The sequence below is a fragment of the Erinaceus europaeus genome, chromosome X, assembly GCF_950295315.1.
Source record: "Erinaceus europaeus chromosome X, mEriEur2.1, whole genome shotgun sequence".
NCBI lineage: Eukaryota > Metazoa > Chordata > Mammalia > Eulipotyphla > Erinaceidae > Erinaceus > Erinaceus europaeus.
In genome coordinates, this window is record NC_080185.1 from 88,255,455 (window position 1) to 88,272,528 (window position 17,074).

Sequence of the window (17,074 nt, forward strand, 5' to 3'; positions counted from 1 at the left end):
TTCATTTTCAATGGAGACAAAGAGAAATTAAAAGAAAAGGATAATATAGAGGGGGAGAAAGAGAGACATATCTACAATACTGTAGCACCATTCATGAAACTTCCCCACTGCAACTGGGGACCAGGGAGCATGAACCCAGGTCCTTGCAAATGGTAATGTTTGCAATCAACCAGGTATACCACTGGTCAGCCCTTTCAGAAGATATATTAAGTCAATTTTCAGAGAAAATTAACCAGAATAGTAGGAGATGGAAGACCTGTAGCAGACATAAGAAACAGTGTATGTTGTTTGAAAGGCAAGAGAATATATGGAATATTCACAGAACTGAAATACACTGACTATGGCTGATACATGGGGGCAAGAGAGGGTTAGTTATTTGTGTGTGTGTGTGTGTGTGTGTGTGTGAGAGAGAGAGAGAGAGAGAGAGAGAGAGAGAGAGAGAGAGAGAGAGAGAGAGGGAGGGAGAGGGAGAGGGAGAGGGAGAGGGAGAGGGAGAGGGAGAGGGAGAGGATAGAGAGAGAACCAGAGAATTACTCTGGAACATGCAATGCCAGAGTTCTGGTGGTGAGAATTGTGTGGAGTTGTACCCCTTTTATCCTATGGTTTTTGTCAGTGTTCCTTTTTATAAATACAAATTTTAAAATATGAGGATAATAGTTATTTTAAAAAGGCAAATGTTAATTGATTTTCATCCTGAAATACTATAGAATTTCAGACATACAACTTCATATCTCTGTAAATGTATAAGCATCTCTGCACCTCCCCCACCCATGTTCTAGCCCTATCACACCATAAAAATTATATCCTCTACCCAATTCTTCCCAATACTTCATACTTTTCTCTAGTAAACACCATGTTTCAGAGTCTAAAATATTTCCATTGTGTTTTGCTTTTAATGCTTATGTTCTGTATTAGTGAAACCATGCAAAAATCATCTTTCATTTTTTTCACTTTATAGACATACTTATTTGTTATGAACTATAAGTTCCATCCATGTTGTTGCAAAAGATATGATTCCATTTTTTAATAGAAGAGTTCTATTCCACTGTTTGTACATATGACAAATATATGTCATTTTTAAGACTTTTGCCACCAGGGTTATCACAGGGGTTCTGTGCTTGTACAGACTCCATAATCTGTAGCATTCATTTCTTTTTCTTTATCTCTGAGAGAGAGAGTGAGAGAAAGAGAAAAGATAGATCGAGAGAAAGAGACCTGCAGCACTGCTCTCCACCTCTCATGAAGACCCCCCCCCCCGCCTGCCAATGGGAATCAGCTTGAACCCAGGTTTTTGCACATGGTACCATGTGCACTCTACTGGGTGAGCCCCCACATATCACAGTTTCTTTATCCAGCCATATTTTGATAGGCATATAGATTGATAACATATCTTTTAAATTTTTTTTCTTGTAGGGAATAATGGTTTACAGTCAACAGTAAATTCAGTTGTGAGTACATCTCCGTTTTCTACAAAACACTCTAACTCCCAGCCTAAGTCTTTCTACACCACCATGCACCAAGACCAGAAATCCCCACACACACCCCCAAAGTCCTGTACTTCAGTGCAATACACCAAGCCCAGTTCAAGTTCTGCTTTGCGTTTCCCTTTCTGTTCTTATTTCTCAACTTCTGCCCATGAATGAGATTATCCCATATTCATCCTTCTCTTTCTGGTTTATCTCACGTAACATGATTCCTTCAAACTCCATCCAAAATGAAGTAAAGAAGGCAATTCATCCCTTTTCATATCTGAGTAATATTCCATTATGTATACGTAACCACAACTTTCTCAGCCACTTGGACACCTAGTTTGCTTACAGGTTTTGGCTATTAAAAACTGTGCTGCTGTGAACATAGATGTACACACATCTTTTGGGATGGGTGTATTTAGTCCTTAGGATATACCCCAGGAGAGGAATTGTAGGGTCATAGTGTAGGTTCATTTCTAGCCTTCAGAGATTTCTCAAGGTCACTCTCCACAGGGATTGTACCAACATGTTTTAGTAATTGTGATTAATGCTGTTGATGTACATGAGGAGTGCAAATATTCTTTTGAATTACTATTTTCATATATAATTTTTCTAAATGCCCAGAAGCAATATTACTGGCAGGTTTGTTTATTTTTTAAATGATTTTTATATGTATTTTTCCCTTTTGTTGCCCTTGTTGCTTTTCATTGTTGTTATAGTTACTATTGTTGTTATTGATTGTGTCACTGTTAGATAGATAGGACAGAGAGAAATAGAGAGAGGAGGGGAAGACAGAGAGGGGAAGAGAAAGATAGACACCTGCAGACCTGCTTCACTGCCTGTGAAGGGACTCCCCTACAGGTGGGGAGCCCGGGGCTCGACCCGGGATCTTTACGCCAGTCCTTGCACTTTGTGCCATGTGCGCTTAACCTGCTGCACTACCACTCAACTCTCTACTGGTAGGTTTATTACTAGTAATATTGTATATCTCCAAACAATTTCCCGTAGTGACTGGATCACTTTACATTTCCACCAGTAGTTACAAGATTTTCTCTTTTTTTCCCACACCTTCACAAACTCTTGCTGTTGCTGACCTTTTTTTTTTTTTAATTAAGTAAATCTTGTTTTCTTGGTTTGTGAAGGCTTCATTTTTGTTTTCATTCAGAGAGACAGAGAGAGGGAGTGACACCACAATATCCAAGCTTCCACCAGGGCCATAGCACCTTAAATGTGTTGCTAGGACTCGAATCTGAGTCATGCACATAATAAGGCATTCTCCTCCCCAGTGAGCTGTTTCTCTAGTCCTGTTGATCTTTTGTGGCACAGAACAATTTCTGTGAAAGAAGAGAGAGAGAAAGAACTATATGTCCCTCTGCTACATGTGTTGATGTGTTGCTGGGGATTGAACTTAGGACCTCATGCTTGAGAGTGCAATGCTTTATCCAGTGTGCCACCTCCCAGACCACTAAACAATCCACTTTTCTTGGGAAGTGTTTTGTTGTTGTTGTTGGAAGCCATATTTAATTGTGTGAGTTCTTTATATTTTGGATATCAAGCCCTTGTCAGACATATGATGCACAAATATCTTTTTTAAAATTCATAGATTACCTTTTAATTTTAAGTTAGTTTCCTTGGCTATGTAAAAATATCATTACTCCAAGAGGGGAAGAAGTGTTAGAGGAAGATGACTAGAGGGCTCTGAAACCAAACTTCATCAGGACCCAGAGAGAAAAGAGGAAAAAAGGAAGGACATTCAGAAGTAGTAATAGGTATAGCTGTGACTTAAAGTGGAAGAGAAGGCAGGACGACAGAAAAAATGGGCAGATAGATAGACAGATAGTTATAGAAATAAGTTAACCCATATTTGTGACCTTGGGAGAGCTACTACAGTTTCTTTTTTTCTTCTTCTTATTTTTTAATTTTTATTTATAAAATGGAAGCACTGATAAGACCATAGCATAAGAGGGCTACAGCTCCACACAGTTCCCACCACCAGAACTCCTTATCCCATCTCTTCCCCTGATAGCTTTCCTATTCTTTATCCCTCTGGGAGTATGGAGCCAGGATCATTATGGGGTACAGAAGGTGGAAGGTCTGGCTTCTGTGATTGCTTCCCTACTGAACACAGATTAATCCATATTCCCAGCCTCTCTCTCTTTCCCTAGTGGGGCAGAACTCTGGAGAACTGGGACTCCAGGACACATTGGTGGGGTCCTCTGCGCCAGAAGTCCAGTTGCCATTATGGTAGCGTCTGGAACCTGGTATCTGAAAAAAGAGTTAACGTACAAAGCCACACATATTGTCGGTTAATCATGAACCCATATTGCCGATGAAGATTTGGGGTCTTGGTTTTAGAAAAAACTCATAAACCTAATTTAGGTATATTCCAAGGAGACCATGACTTTACTAGTTTTTTTTTTAATTTTTTAAATTTTATTTATTTTCCCTTTTGTTGCCCTTGTTGTTTTTTCATTGTTGTTATAGTTATTATTGTTGTTATTGATGCCATCATTGTTAGATAGGACAGAGAAAAATGGAGAGAGGAGGGGAAGACAGAGAAGGGGAGAGAAAGACAGACACCTGCAGACCTGCTTCACTGCCTGTGGAGGAACTCCCCTGCAAGTGAGGAGCCAGGGCCTGGAAACGGGATCCTCACGCCGGTCCTTGTGCTTTACGCCACATGCACTTAACACACTGCACCACCACCCGACCCCCGACTGTACTAGTTTTTGCCTGAGCCTAATCTCTGATATGCAGGTGGACCCAAGTTATTGTCTGGGGAAATGATGTCATGACTGGAAAAGGGGCTAGAAAGCTGCAGTGTCTAATGGAGGTAATGGGGGCATAGAACTCTGGTGGTGGGAACTATGGAAGTGTGCCCATGTTATTTAGTAAGTTTGTAAATAATAAAAATCAATTAATTTTTTTAAAAAGTCTTCTGATCTGACATTGTCAAATCTGCTTATTTTTACTTTTGTCTCCCTGGCCACTGCAGTTGGGTCTCCAAATAAATCTATGAGGTCAAAGTCTGACAGTGTATCTTCCATGCTTTCTTCTATGTATTTGATCAGTTCAGGCCTTATAACCAAGTCTTTTAACCCATTCTGAGTTAACTTGTCTGTGTGGTGGTACTGATCTAGTTTCATTTTTTGCATGTGGCAGAACTTTTTTTTATCTCTTTTACCAGATGTAGTAATAATTATTTACTTTTGGTATAGAAACTATAAAATTCCAGGGGGTATAGTTTTGTGTATGCAGTGTGTGTGTGTGTGTGTGTGTGTGTGTGTGTGTGCATTTACAACCATCAAAGTTCCCACCCTCCTTTCCCCTCTGATAGCTACCATAGTTTTCACAAAGTCTAAAAGATTGTTAAGTTACTATTTTTTTTTATAAATGTGTTTGGTCAGATATTTGCTTTCTACATATGCATGAAGCTATCTGATAGTTGTCTTTAACCAGTTGTTTCACTAAGCATAGTCCAATTCTTTCCATTTTGCACCAAAAAAATACAATGTTGATAGATAGATATGGTTATACATACATAGATACATAATCAACTCATATCTCTGACCTTGAGCAAACTAATGAAGTTTACGCTGGAGGGGATGGAGCCATAGAACTCTGATGGTGGGAATGGTGTTATCTTATAATTTTGTAAATCACTAATAAAAATTAAAAAGGTAAAAAAAAACAGATAAGCTATTGTGCTTTTGATTGCAGAGTAATGTTCCATTGAGCATATATCACACCAGCTTTTAAAAATATATATTAATATTTATTTATTTATTTATTATTGGGTAGAAAAAGAGAGAAATTGGGATGAGAGGGGAAGATAGAAAAGGAGAGAGACCGAGAGACACATGCAGCACTGCTTTTTTGATAGCAGCTCACACAATCTCTTTACCATCATTTGTCTATGAGAATTTAGATTGATTTTATATTTTGGCTATCATGAATATATGTCTACAGTTGGTATTGCTGAATGATAAGATAGTTTCATTTGTTTTGTTTTAGAGTATCTCTATACTGTATGTTGATGTAGGCTATTCTTACAGCTATTCTCACTATAGTTTCTATTTATATTTCCCTAGTAACAGATATAGAAAAAGGTTTCCATATGTCTGCTGACCATCTGTATGTTTTCTTTGGAGAAATGCCTATTCAAATATTTTACTCATTTTTTTTATTGGACTACTTGCTTTTTAGTTGTCAGGCTGCATGACTTCTTTGTGTATTTTTTATATTGGTCCCTTGTCAGATATGTCCCATGCAAATATCTTCTCCCAGTTTCTAGGTTGTCTTTTCTTTTTTTATCCTTGTGGATGTTTCTTCAAAATGTATTTTTTTAATTTAAGAAAGGAGACATTAACAAAACCATAGAATAAGAGGGGTACAATTCCACACAATTCCCACAACCCGATCTCCACATCCCATCCCCTCCCCTGATAGCCTTCCCATTCTCTATCTCTCTGGGAGTATGGATCCAGGGTTGTTGTGGGTTGCAGAAGGTGGAAGGTCTGGCTTCTGTAATTGCTTCCCCGCTGAACATGGACGTTGACTGGTCAATCCATACTCCCAGTCTGCCTCTCTCTTTCCCTTGTAGGGTGGGTCTCTGGAGAAGTGGAGCTCCAGTACACATTGATGGGGTCGTCTGTCCAGGAAAGTCTGGTCAGCATCTTGCTGGCATCCAGAACCTGGTGGCTGAAAAGAGAGTTAACATACAAAGCCAAACAAATTGTTGAACAATCATGGACCTAAAGACTGGAATAGTGCAGATGAAGTGTTGGGGGGTATTCCCTGCATGCTCTTGTGTACTTCTGCTTTCAGGTATATATTTTCCCCTAGTTTATGGGCACAGGTGAACCTATGCTCTATCTCAGGGGACCTGGACTATATCTAGGTTTGGGGACTTTATTGGGGAGTGGAACACCTAATATCATGCAACAAAAATAACCCCAAATAGGTAAAAGACTTAAATATTAGAACTGAAGTCATAAGATACACGGAGTAAAAAAACAAATCAATGAAACACTTCAGGACCTTAACATTAGATCTACATATTTTTTTATTCTGACGCACTTCCATTTGTTTATTCTTGCATTTCATTTTCACTACCCATGGGACTGATTCTTCAAATGCAGATCTAATGTTAAGGTCCTGAAGTGTTTCATTGATTTGTTTTTTAACTCCGTGTATCTTATGACTTCAGTTCTAATATTTAAGTCTTTTACCTATTTGGGGTTATTTTTGTTGCATGATATTAGGTGATAGTGATAGATATAAATACAGATATAGATAGATATGCATCACTTCTACCCTTCCAGTTTGGATTCCTTTAATATCTTCGTATTGCTTGGCAATGATATCTAGGACAATATTGGTTTGTAGTGGTGAGAGTTGAAATCATTGTATAGTGCTAGATTGTAAAGAAAAACTTCCAGTTTTTAGCCACTGAGTACAATTAATGTTAGCCATGGGTTTGTCGTATGTGGTCTTTAATATATTCATGAATGTTCCTTCTATCCCCACTGAAGAATTTTTATAATAAAGGGATTTGAATCCTGTTGAATGTGTTTTGACCATCTGTTCATATGATCTTGTAGTTTATATCTTTATTGTTTTCTGATGTGGTGTGTTACATTGGTTGATTTGCATATATGAGCCATCTGTGCATCTCTGGAATGATTCATTTACCCCTTAGTCCTCGTTCTCATAAATAAATGCTGTTTAAGAAAACAAATAAAGTCCATTTTACACTGGTTAACTCATCATCATTTTGTTGTACTATTTCTCTCCATCCTTTCCTCCACTCAATACTTTCAATATATCATGCCACCTCCTTCTAATTTTTAAACTTTCTGTTGAAAAACCAACTGATAGTCTTTAAAATATACATTTTATTGGAGGCTGGGTGATAGCGCAACAAGTTAAGCATACATGGCATGAAGCCCAAGGGCCGGCATAAGGATCTGAGTTCGAGCCCCCATGTCCCCACCTGCAGGGGTATCGATTCACAAGTGGTGAAGCAGGTCTGGAGGTGACTATCTTTCTCTCTCCCTCTCTGTCTTCCCCTCCTCTCTCCATTTCTCTCTGTCCTACCCAACGACAACAGTTATAACAACTACAACAAGGGCAACAATGTGGGGGAAAAATGACCTCCAGGAGCAGTGGATTTGTAGTGCAGGCACCAAGCCCCAGCAATAACCCTGGATGCAAAAAAAAAAAAAAAATTACGTATTTTAGAGAGTCAGGCGGTACCACAGCAGGTTAAGTGCAGGTGGCACAAAGTGCAAGGACCTGCATAAGAATCCCAGTTGGAGCTCCCGGTTCCACATCTGCAGGGGAGTCGCTTGGTAAGTGGTGAAGCAGGTCTGCAGGTGTCTCTCTGTCCTATCCAACAATGACAACATCAATAACAACAACAATAATAACTACAACAATAAAAATTATGTTATTATTATTTGATAGAGACAGAGAGAAATTGAAAGGGGAGGGGAGTGTAGAGAGAGGAAGAGGGAGAGAAACAGAGAGATATCTGTAGCCCTGCTTCATGACTCATTAAAGCTTTACCCCTGCAGATGAGAACCAGGGCCTTGAACCAGGGCCTTTGCACACTGTAATGTGTGCAACTTAACGAAATGCACCACCACCTAACCCCATCAACTGAGCGTCTCACAGAGGTTCCCTTATATGCAACTTTTTGATTTTCCAGTGCTTTTTAAGAAGTCTATCTTTGATCATTGCGATTATAATTATATTTCTCTGTGTATACCAGTTTGGTTTTATTTTGTTTGAAACCCTTGGAGCACCCTTGATATGAGTATCTATCTCTTTTTTTTTCAGTTTGGTGAAGGCCTTGGCTATTAATTCTTCAGAATGAATGTGTACTTTGCTCTCTTTCTATTTTCTATTCTATTTTCATATATACATAAAGAGAGAATTTGAGAGAAGAGGGGAAGGAAGATACATAGGGAAAGAGACAGTCATCTGCAGCACTGTTTCACCACTTGTGAAGCTTTCTCCCTGCAGGTGGGAACCTGGGGCTTGAACCCATATCCTTTCACACTGTAACATGTACATTCTACCAGGAGTGCCACTATCAGGGCCTATCTTGCCCTTTTCAAATCCCTACAGTGTGAATATTGTTCCTCTTGATGTTGTCCCATACCTCACATTACCTTTTTTTTGTTTTAATTATTTTTTTTCTTTTTACTGTTTTTTATTGTTATTATTATTCCTCTACCCAATCATCATGCTCACTGATTCAGCCTCTGATTTCTGTCTTTCGGCTGCTGAGTTTCTCTGCTCTATTTATTGTTGTTGTTCTTGTTTGTTTGTTTTATGTTCAACTATTTTACTACTTCTGTGATTTCTGCTTGGACTTTTCTTACATTTTCTCTGACGGACTTTCTTGAAAAATTCTTATATGAATCTTCTCATTTCTGTGAACATCCTTAGTGCTATTGCTTTGAAGTTTTTTTTTTTTTTTTTGTCATTGCCAGGGATTTACTGATCTAGGGCAACTTTTTCAGATAAAATGAGAGAATCAGAGAGAGTGTAATACGCTGTAGTACTAAAACTTATCCCAGTGTGGAGGGAGGTGGATTCAAAACTGGGTTACACACACATTGCAAAGCAGGCACTCTCCCAGTTGAGTGATCTTACTGGCCCTGCTTTGAAGTTTTTTTTCTTTATTGGGAAATTAATGTTTTACAGTTGACAGTAAATATAATAGTGTGTACATGTATAACATTTCCCAGTTTTCCACATAACAATATAACCCCCACCCCCACTAGGTCCTCTACCATCCTGTTCCAGGACCTGCAATATACCAACTCCAGTCCAAGTTCTGCTTAGTGTTTTCTCTTGTGATCATGTTTTTCAACTTCTGTCTATGACTGAGATCATCCCATATTCACCCTTCTGTTTCTGACTTACTTCACTTAACATGATTTCTTCAAGCTCCATCCAAGATGCTTTGAGGTATTTTTAGGAGGTCTACTATCTCTAGTCTGTCTGCATTTTCCAGGTTTTTTTTTTTTTTTGTCTTTATTCATCAGTGGATGTGTTTTTCTGTCTTCTCATTCTATTTAGTGCTCTGTGAGGACCAGGACTAGGAATTTCTGCTTGATTGGCTATGGGCAGTAGTGAGGGAGTTCAAATTCATGAACTGATTCACTAGGCTGATACAGACATGAGTTTGGATCTGGAAGAAGGCTGACTTCAGTTCCAGTGATGGAATAGCACAGACTATGCAGCTAGCAGATAGTAGAATAGATCAGGCCAGAAAAAGAGGGCATCATGGATGACTGTATGGTCTCTTTGCTAGCTATTGAGGTGTTGGGCGGTTGACAGGGTGCTAATGGTGTGACCTGTTTACTCTCAGTTAGGAATAGGCTGATAAGGGTTCCCTCTGTCTTCCAGAAGTTAGCACTCTGGAAAAAAAATGTCTCTCAGCGACCTAGGAGGTTGTGAAGTGGGTAGAGTACAAAACTAAGTTTACTTCCCAGTCTGGTATGTTTGCATATCTCTCTCTCTTTCTCTCTCTCTCTCTCTCTCTCTCATCTCTTGTTAATAAAAATGTCTCACTCCCCCTCCCCAGATAAATCAGCAACTTGTAAGCTAGTGGAATCTCTCTTAAGGAATTTGCCCCCAGCATCTATTACTACGAGATTAAATTCCAAACAAAAGAGTTAGGGAGATTAAATTTCATCATAGAGCCCACCAGTGCTGCTCTCAGCAAGGTATAGGGATCATTAGAATGGCACCTGGCTTAACTCCCACCTAGTTTATAGTCTAGTAGTTTCTTGTCACCCATTCCAGTGTTTTTAAGTATGGGAGTGTAGTAGTATTAAGAAGCCGGAAGTTTGGTAGAACTCAGCACCCTACTCCCTCCTCAAAGTAAAGATATCTTGTCCCAATGGCAGCATGTTACCATCAAGTGGGGCTTTGTTTTTCTTTCATTTGTTTCTGTGTCTTCCCCATCTGGATGCTATCGCTTTCATTCCTTATTGTAGGCACTTGTTCATTTGAGGTTTGAGTCTGTTTCTGCGCAGATCATCTCATGTCTTGGTGTAGCTTGGCTAACAATGTGGCAGGAGGTGAGCTCGTTTTCTCTGTGTTCAGTCATCTTGGTCCTGCTGAGTTTAGTTTTCCTATTGATTTTTCCACTGTATGCTAATGAAATAAGTCTTTCTTTTCTTTTTTAAAATATTTTATTAATTGTTGGACAGAGACAAAAATGAGAGGGGAGAGGTAGAAAGACACCTGCAGTCCTGCTTCACCCCTCATAAAGTTTCCCCCCCTGCAGGTGGGGGCCAGGGGCTTGAACCTGGTTCCTTGCACACTGTAATGTGTCCACTTAACCAGGTGTGCCACTGCCTGGCCCCAAGTCTTTCTTTTCTTTTTCCATATGCTGCAAATATTTTCCCTCTATTTGTTTATTTGTTTTTTTCTTACTCTCCTAATATTATTGGTGGCTTTCATATTATATTGGTATGTGTCCAAGTAGATCAATATTCTATTTAGACTTTGGGCTTGTGTCATGGTTGTGAGCACCTTGCCCACACCAATTTTCCTATTTTAAAATATTTATTTCATTGAGAGAAATAGAAATAGAGATCAGAGCACTGCTCAGCTCAGGCTCGTGACAGTGCTGAGGCTTACACCTGAGAATTCAGGTGTACAAGTCCTGTGCTCCAATGCTGAACTGTCTCCCCAGCCCCCCCAACATTTATATTGATTTATTTAGCATTGGTTTATGAAATTATAAGATTTCAGATGTGGACTGGGGAGATGGCATAGTGATTATGCTAAAGACTTTCATGTCTGAGGTTCCAAGGTCCCAGGTTCAAGCTCCAGCAACACCATAAGCCTGAGCTGAGCAGTACTCTGTTCTCTATCTCATTTTCTCTCTATCTCTCTCATTAAAATAAGTAAAGAAATATATTTTTAATTTTCATGGTTACAGTTTCAATCATGTACATGTATGTATGTACACAACTTGTCACACATACTGCCAAGCTCCTTCTGCCCCTCCATAGCCACCAAGTTTTAACAAAATTTAAGAGACTATTGTTTGGGGGATTTTGTTGTTGTTGTTACATATGTTCATGTGTGTGTTTTGGTAGTTGTTTTGTTGTTGTTTTGCTAATTTGTTTGTTTTAGTTATATTCCATATTCAAATGAGGCAATTTGCTAATTGTCTTTCACCTGTTTATATTTGTTTTCCATAACCCAAAATAACTCTTAAATTCACCCATATTCCATCTCTTTGATTTCAGTAGTAGTTTATCCACCCAGATAGATGTCATATCCCAACTTTGCTTTGAACCAATATCATGCTAACTCTGGAGTGCAGTGGCAGGGAACAAGGGAACTGGAAACCATTCTAGCAAGATATATATCCATACTTTGTACAACTTTAAAAATTAATTTCATTTATCTTATAGAGCAGAGAGAAGCTGAGGAGGGGGAATAAAGAGGGAGAGAGACCGATAGACACCTACAGCACTGTTTGTACCAGGGGCTCGAACATGGGTCCTTGTGAATAGTAACATGTGTACTCTACCAGTTGTGCCACCACCCGCCTCACCCACCCCTTCATGCTACTTTTATTCTTTATTTCATAACTTCTATTCCTTTGATATTTTTTTTCACTGCCTAATTGATCTGGAAGGAGCTTTCAAAACTATGTTGAACAGTAGCTATAAGAGTGGACATCCTTGTCTTATTCTTTAACTTAACAGGAAAAGCTTTCCATTTTTCAGCACTGAGTATGATGTTAGCTGTGAATTTGTCCTATATGACCTTTATTATACTGAAGTACATTTTTATAGCAATTTATTGAGAATTTTTATCATAGATGAGAGATGAATTCCTTTAATGCTTTTCAGCATCTATTGTGTGATATTTTGCACACACTTTTTACTGAAGTAAAAATACATTATAACAACAGTATATAGGTTTCATGTACTGAAAATCAGCATGGTCATCCATTTTTGTCCTCATTTATGCCCTGGATATCCTCATTCAGGTTTTTCCCCTTCTTTTTCTGATAACCACTAATTGGTCTTATACTCCAAAGCTAAAGTTTTATTCAGTTTATCTATTTGCTTTCTTTATATACCAGGGCAAATAACACTATAGGTTTGTTTTTCTCTATCAGGCTTACTTGTTTGACATAATACCCTCTAGGTCCATCAGTGTTGATGCAAATGGAAAGATTTCATCTTTTACTACAGACAATCAGTATGTCACCAAATGCATTGTCCTGACTATTAAAATGGTCATATATATATTTTGAAGGGAATATTTAAAAAACAAGTTTATATAATTATCATCATTTTACAATACTGTAAGATTTAAGGAGCTTCACACCTCAATGTGTATATAAGCCTCACTGAATCAGGTCTAGTGCTATCACACTCTCAAAATGATCCCCATCTCCATTTCTTTTTTATTAATTTTTAATTTATTTATGAAATAAAAAAATAGAAAATATTGACAAAATAATAGGATAAGCGGGGTAAAATTCCACACATTTCCCACCACCAGATTTCCATATCCCATCCCCTCCACTGGAAGCCTTCCATTTCTTTATCTCTCTGGGAGCATAGACCCAGGATCATTATGGGGTACACAAGGTGGAAGGTCTGGCTTCTGTAATTGCTTCCCCACTGAACATGGGCATTGGCAGGTCGATCCATATTCCCAACCTGTTTCTGTCTTTCCCTAGTGGGGTAGGGTTCTGGAAAGATGGGGTTCCAGGATACATTGGTGGAATCTTCTGCCCAGGGAAGTCAGGTTGGCATCATGGTAGCATCTGCAACTTGGCATCTGAAAAAGCATTAAGATATAAAGAAGAACAAATTGTTTAATACTCTGGAACCTAAAGGGAAGAATATAGCAGATGAGATTTGGGGTCTCCATTTTGGAAAAAGTTAGTAGGTCTGTTTTAGGTATATATCCCATTTCTTTCAACGTCCTTCCCATTTCATTCTCGTAACCACCATGTCTTTCAGAGCCTAAGAATCCCAACCCAACTTTTCCTTGTGTTTTCTCTGCACATTTGCTTTAGTTATTCATAATTCATATGAGTGAAACCATCTGGTAATTTTCTTTCATTCACTGATACATTTGGCTTTGCATAATCATCTCAAGTGCTATCCTTACTGTCTTTAAAGGCACGGCTTTCTTTTTCACTTTGTGTTATTTTTTCTTTTTTAAATTTCTTTATTAGGGGATTAGTGCTTATAGTTTTCTTTTTTATTTTTTTTTATTATCTTTATTTATTTGTTGGATAGAGACAGCCAGAAATCGAGAGGAGGAGGGGAGATTGAGAGGGAAAGAGAAAGAGAGACAACTGCAGCCCTGCTTCACCACTTGTGAAGCTTTCCCCCTGAAGGTGGGGACCAGGGACTTGAACCTGGGTCCTTGTGCACCGTAACATGTGCGTTCAACCAGGTGCACCACCACCCGGCCCCTAATGCTTACGGTTTTCTTTTTAATAGTGTGCAGTAGTATTTAATTGAATAGATATACCACCTTAGTCTTATACTATGGGTTTATATTTGGTTTACTCTCTGCTATGAGCTTTTTATATGCATAACATATATGGAACCTGCTTTTTTTGACACCAGGGTTATCGATGAGGTTCAGTGTCAACAATACGAACCCACTATTCCCAGTAGCCTCCACCCCTCTTTTTTTCCTATTTTTTATTGGGTAGGACAGAGAGAAATTGAAAGAGGAAAGTAAGATAGAGAAAGCAAGAGAAAGATAGACACATGGAAATCATCCTGCCATTCATAGAGGTTTTGTTCTCATATGGTATTGTGGATAAATACATGCTGTGTGGCACATGCATTGCAGGGTTTTTGTTGTTGTTGCTGTTGTTTGTTTTGTTTTCAGTGGCATTCCAAGAACATTTTTTATTGGCAGGATTAGTGGTTTACAATAGATACAGTTGTTGGTACATGTGTAAAATTTCTCAATTTTCTGCTAAACATAACTCCCAGCCTAGGTCCTCCTTCCCCATCCTGCATCAGGTACTGAATGTCCCACCCCACCTCACCCCAAGAGTTCTTTATTTTTGTGTAATACACCAAACCCAGTCCAAGTTCTACTTTGTATTTCTTCTTTCTGTTCTTATTTCTCATCTTCTGCTCATGATTGAGATCATCCCATATCCATCCTTCTCTTTCTGGTTTATCTCACTTAATATGACTCCTGCAAACTCCATCGAAGATGAGGTGAATAAGGTACAATCACCATTTTATTTACTTTATTTTAAGGAGAGATGATAGATAGATAGATAGATAGATAGATAGACAGATAGATAGACAGATAGATAGACAGATAGATAGGATGGATGATAAAGACCAGAGCACTGCTCAGCTCTGGCTTATAGTGGTACTGGGGTTTGAACCTGAGACTTCAGAGTCTCAAGCATGAAAGTGTTTTGTATAACCATTATGCTATCTCCACAAGCCCTGCTCAGTATTTTTTGATTCATGAGTTCAGATCATTCACATTCAAAGTGATTATTAATATATAAAACTTAATGATCTGGGAGGTGGTACACTTCATTGAGTGCACATGTTATGATGTGTAAGAACCCGGGTTCGAGCCCCCAGTCCCCACTTGCAGGGGGAAAGCTTTGCAAGTGGTAAAGCAGTATTGCAGTGCTCTCTCTCTCTCTCTCTCTCTCTCTCTGTCTCTCTCTCTCTCTTTCATTCCATTCCCTGTTGTTTTATGTTTGTCTCTATCCAATAAATATATAAAGATAATAAATTTATAATTTAAATAATAGTATATGAAACTTTCTTTTTTATTCTACACTTCATTTTCTGCTAGTTTTATAATTTCATCATTTCTTCTTCACCTATTTTTTTAATTTGATAAGGCAAAGAGAAATTGAGGTGAGGAGGTAGAGACACAGAGAGACAGACATCTGCAGAATTGCTTCACCACTTGTAAAGTTTCCCCCTGCAAGTGGAGAGTGGTGGTTTGAAATTGCACATGGTAGTGTGTGAATTCAACTGAGTATACAACCACTCAGTTCCCCTTCCTTTAGTTTATATATATCCTTGCTTAAATATTTGTTTGTTTGTTTTCCTGGTAATTCTCTCAATTTCTTCACTTTTTTCCCCGTAGGTGTCTCTGCTCCAGATATTTGTTTTGTGGTTACCATAAGTTTTATATCAGTCTTTCTTGATCTAGGATAGCCTTTTTGTGATGGTATTGGCTGTTCATCTTTAAACTAAACAAACTATGCCATATTCTTCCTCACCTTTGATGTTTTGCTGTTGATTCGCTTCATTCATTCTTTGTCTCTGATTCCATGCCACTGCTTTTCACATTGCTCAATGTTTTGTGTTTGTTTCTTGTTTCACTTTTATATGGAGAAGCTCCTTTCAGCATTTAGTGTATTAATAGTGTAATGCTGCTGGTGGTAAACTCCATTAGCTTTTTTGCCTGGAAAAATCTTTACTTCTCCATTATTTTGAATGATTATTTTATAGGGTAGAGTGTTCTTCACTGGGAAGTTTGCTATCTTTTAGAATTGATATGCCATCGCATTCTTTCCTAGCTTGCTGTTTCTGCTTAGAAATCTGATGATAGTCTGCCCAGGGGGCCTTTTATGTTGTACCTATTTTCTCTAAAAACTGTTCATATGTTTCCTTCATCATTGACTTTTGATAATTTATAAATGATTCATATGACTTTAAGACTCTTTGTCTTTAGATATTTGATTCTTCTCTCAGTTTCCTGATCTTCTCTGTTTATGGTTTTCCTTATATTCACTAAGTTATCAACTATTATTTCTTTGACTAGATCTCTATTCTCTTCTCTCTTTACCTTCTGGTAAAACAATTCATTTATTTCTCTTTTAATGGAGTCTGCCAGGTCTCAAAGATTTTCTTCATTTTTTTCCCTTAATTTTACTTTTCTCTCATCTTCCATTGAACCTATCACTATGATATTATCCTTACTTTCACTTATCTTTTCCTCTTGATATACTTTCCCTGTAAGTTTTTATTTCATTCATTTTTTTTCATGTCCAGCATTTCTGGAATTTTTATAGCTTCAATCTCTAGTTAAGAATTATATTTGCTTCTAAATTGCTTTTCTTATTTCATCTATGTTTTGTTCTGTGTTAGTATGCATATGCTGTTTCTCACTGATTTTCTCCATAGTTGTTACAACAACAATTCTTATATTGTACAGCTATTGTAAGGCCTGCTTGAAAAATGCATAGCTTAAAACAGAGTCTGGGGCATAGTAAACATTATATAAGTCAGTGCTACTATTACTGACATTTTTATATAACAGGTAACACTCTTGCTTTGGAAAGATGTAGGTTTGTATTCCAGATTACTCATTTGAAACACAGAATAAATAGTATACCCTCCGTGCTTTTTGAGCATCAAATTAAATAAGAGGAAACTAAGTACATATCTTCCTTTTAAAATGACCACATGACCACAGATCTAAGATTATATCTATGGGAATCTCTCCAGTAAGATTTCTTTGATTGTGATTATGTCCAGAGAGGGCAGTTGAAGTTTTGGTTAAGAGTCAGTATAATATAATGAGTTGAG

General features: G+C 38.0%; 1 protein-coding gene across 1 annotated transcript in view; it reads left to right on the forward strand.

The window, feature by feature from the left end:
- Nucleotides 1–17,074, forward strand: part of DGKK (diacylglycerol kinase kappa) — a 235,778-nt gene that overhangs the window by 182,707 nt on the left and 35,997 nt on the right. The window lies entirely within an intron of this gene.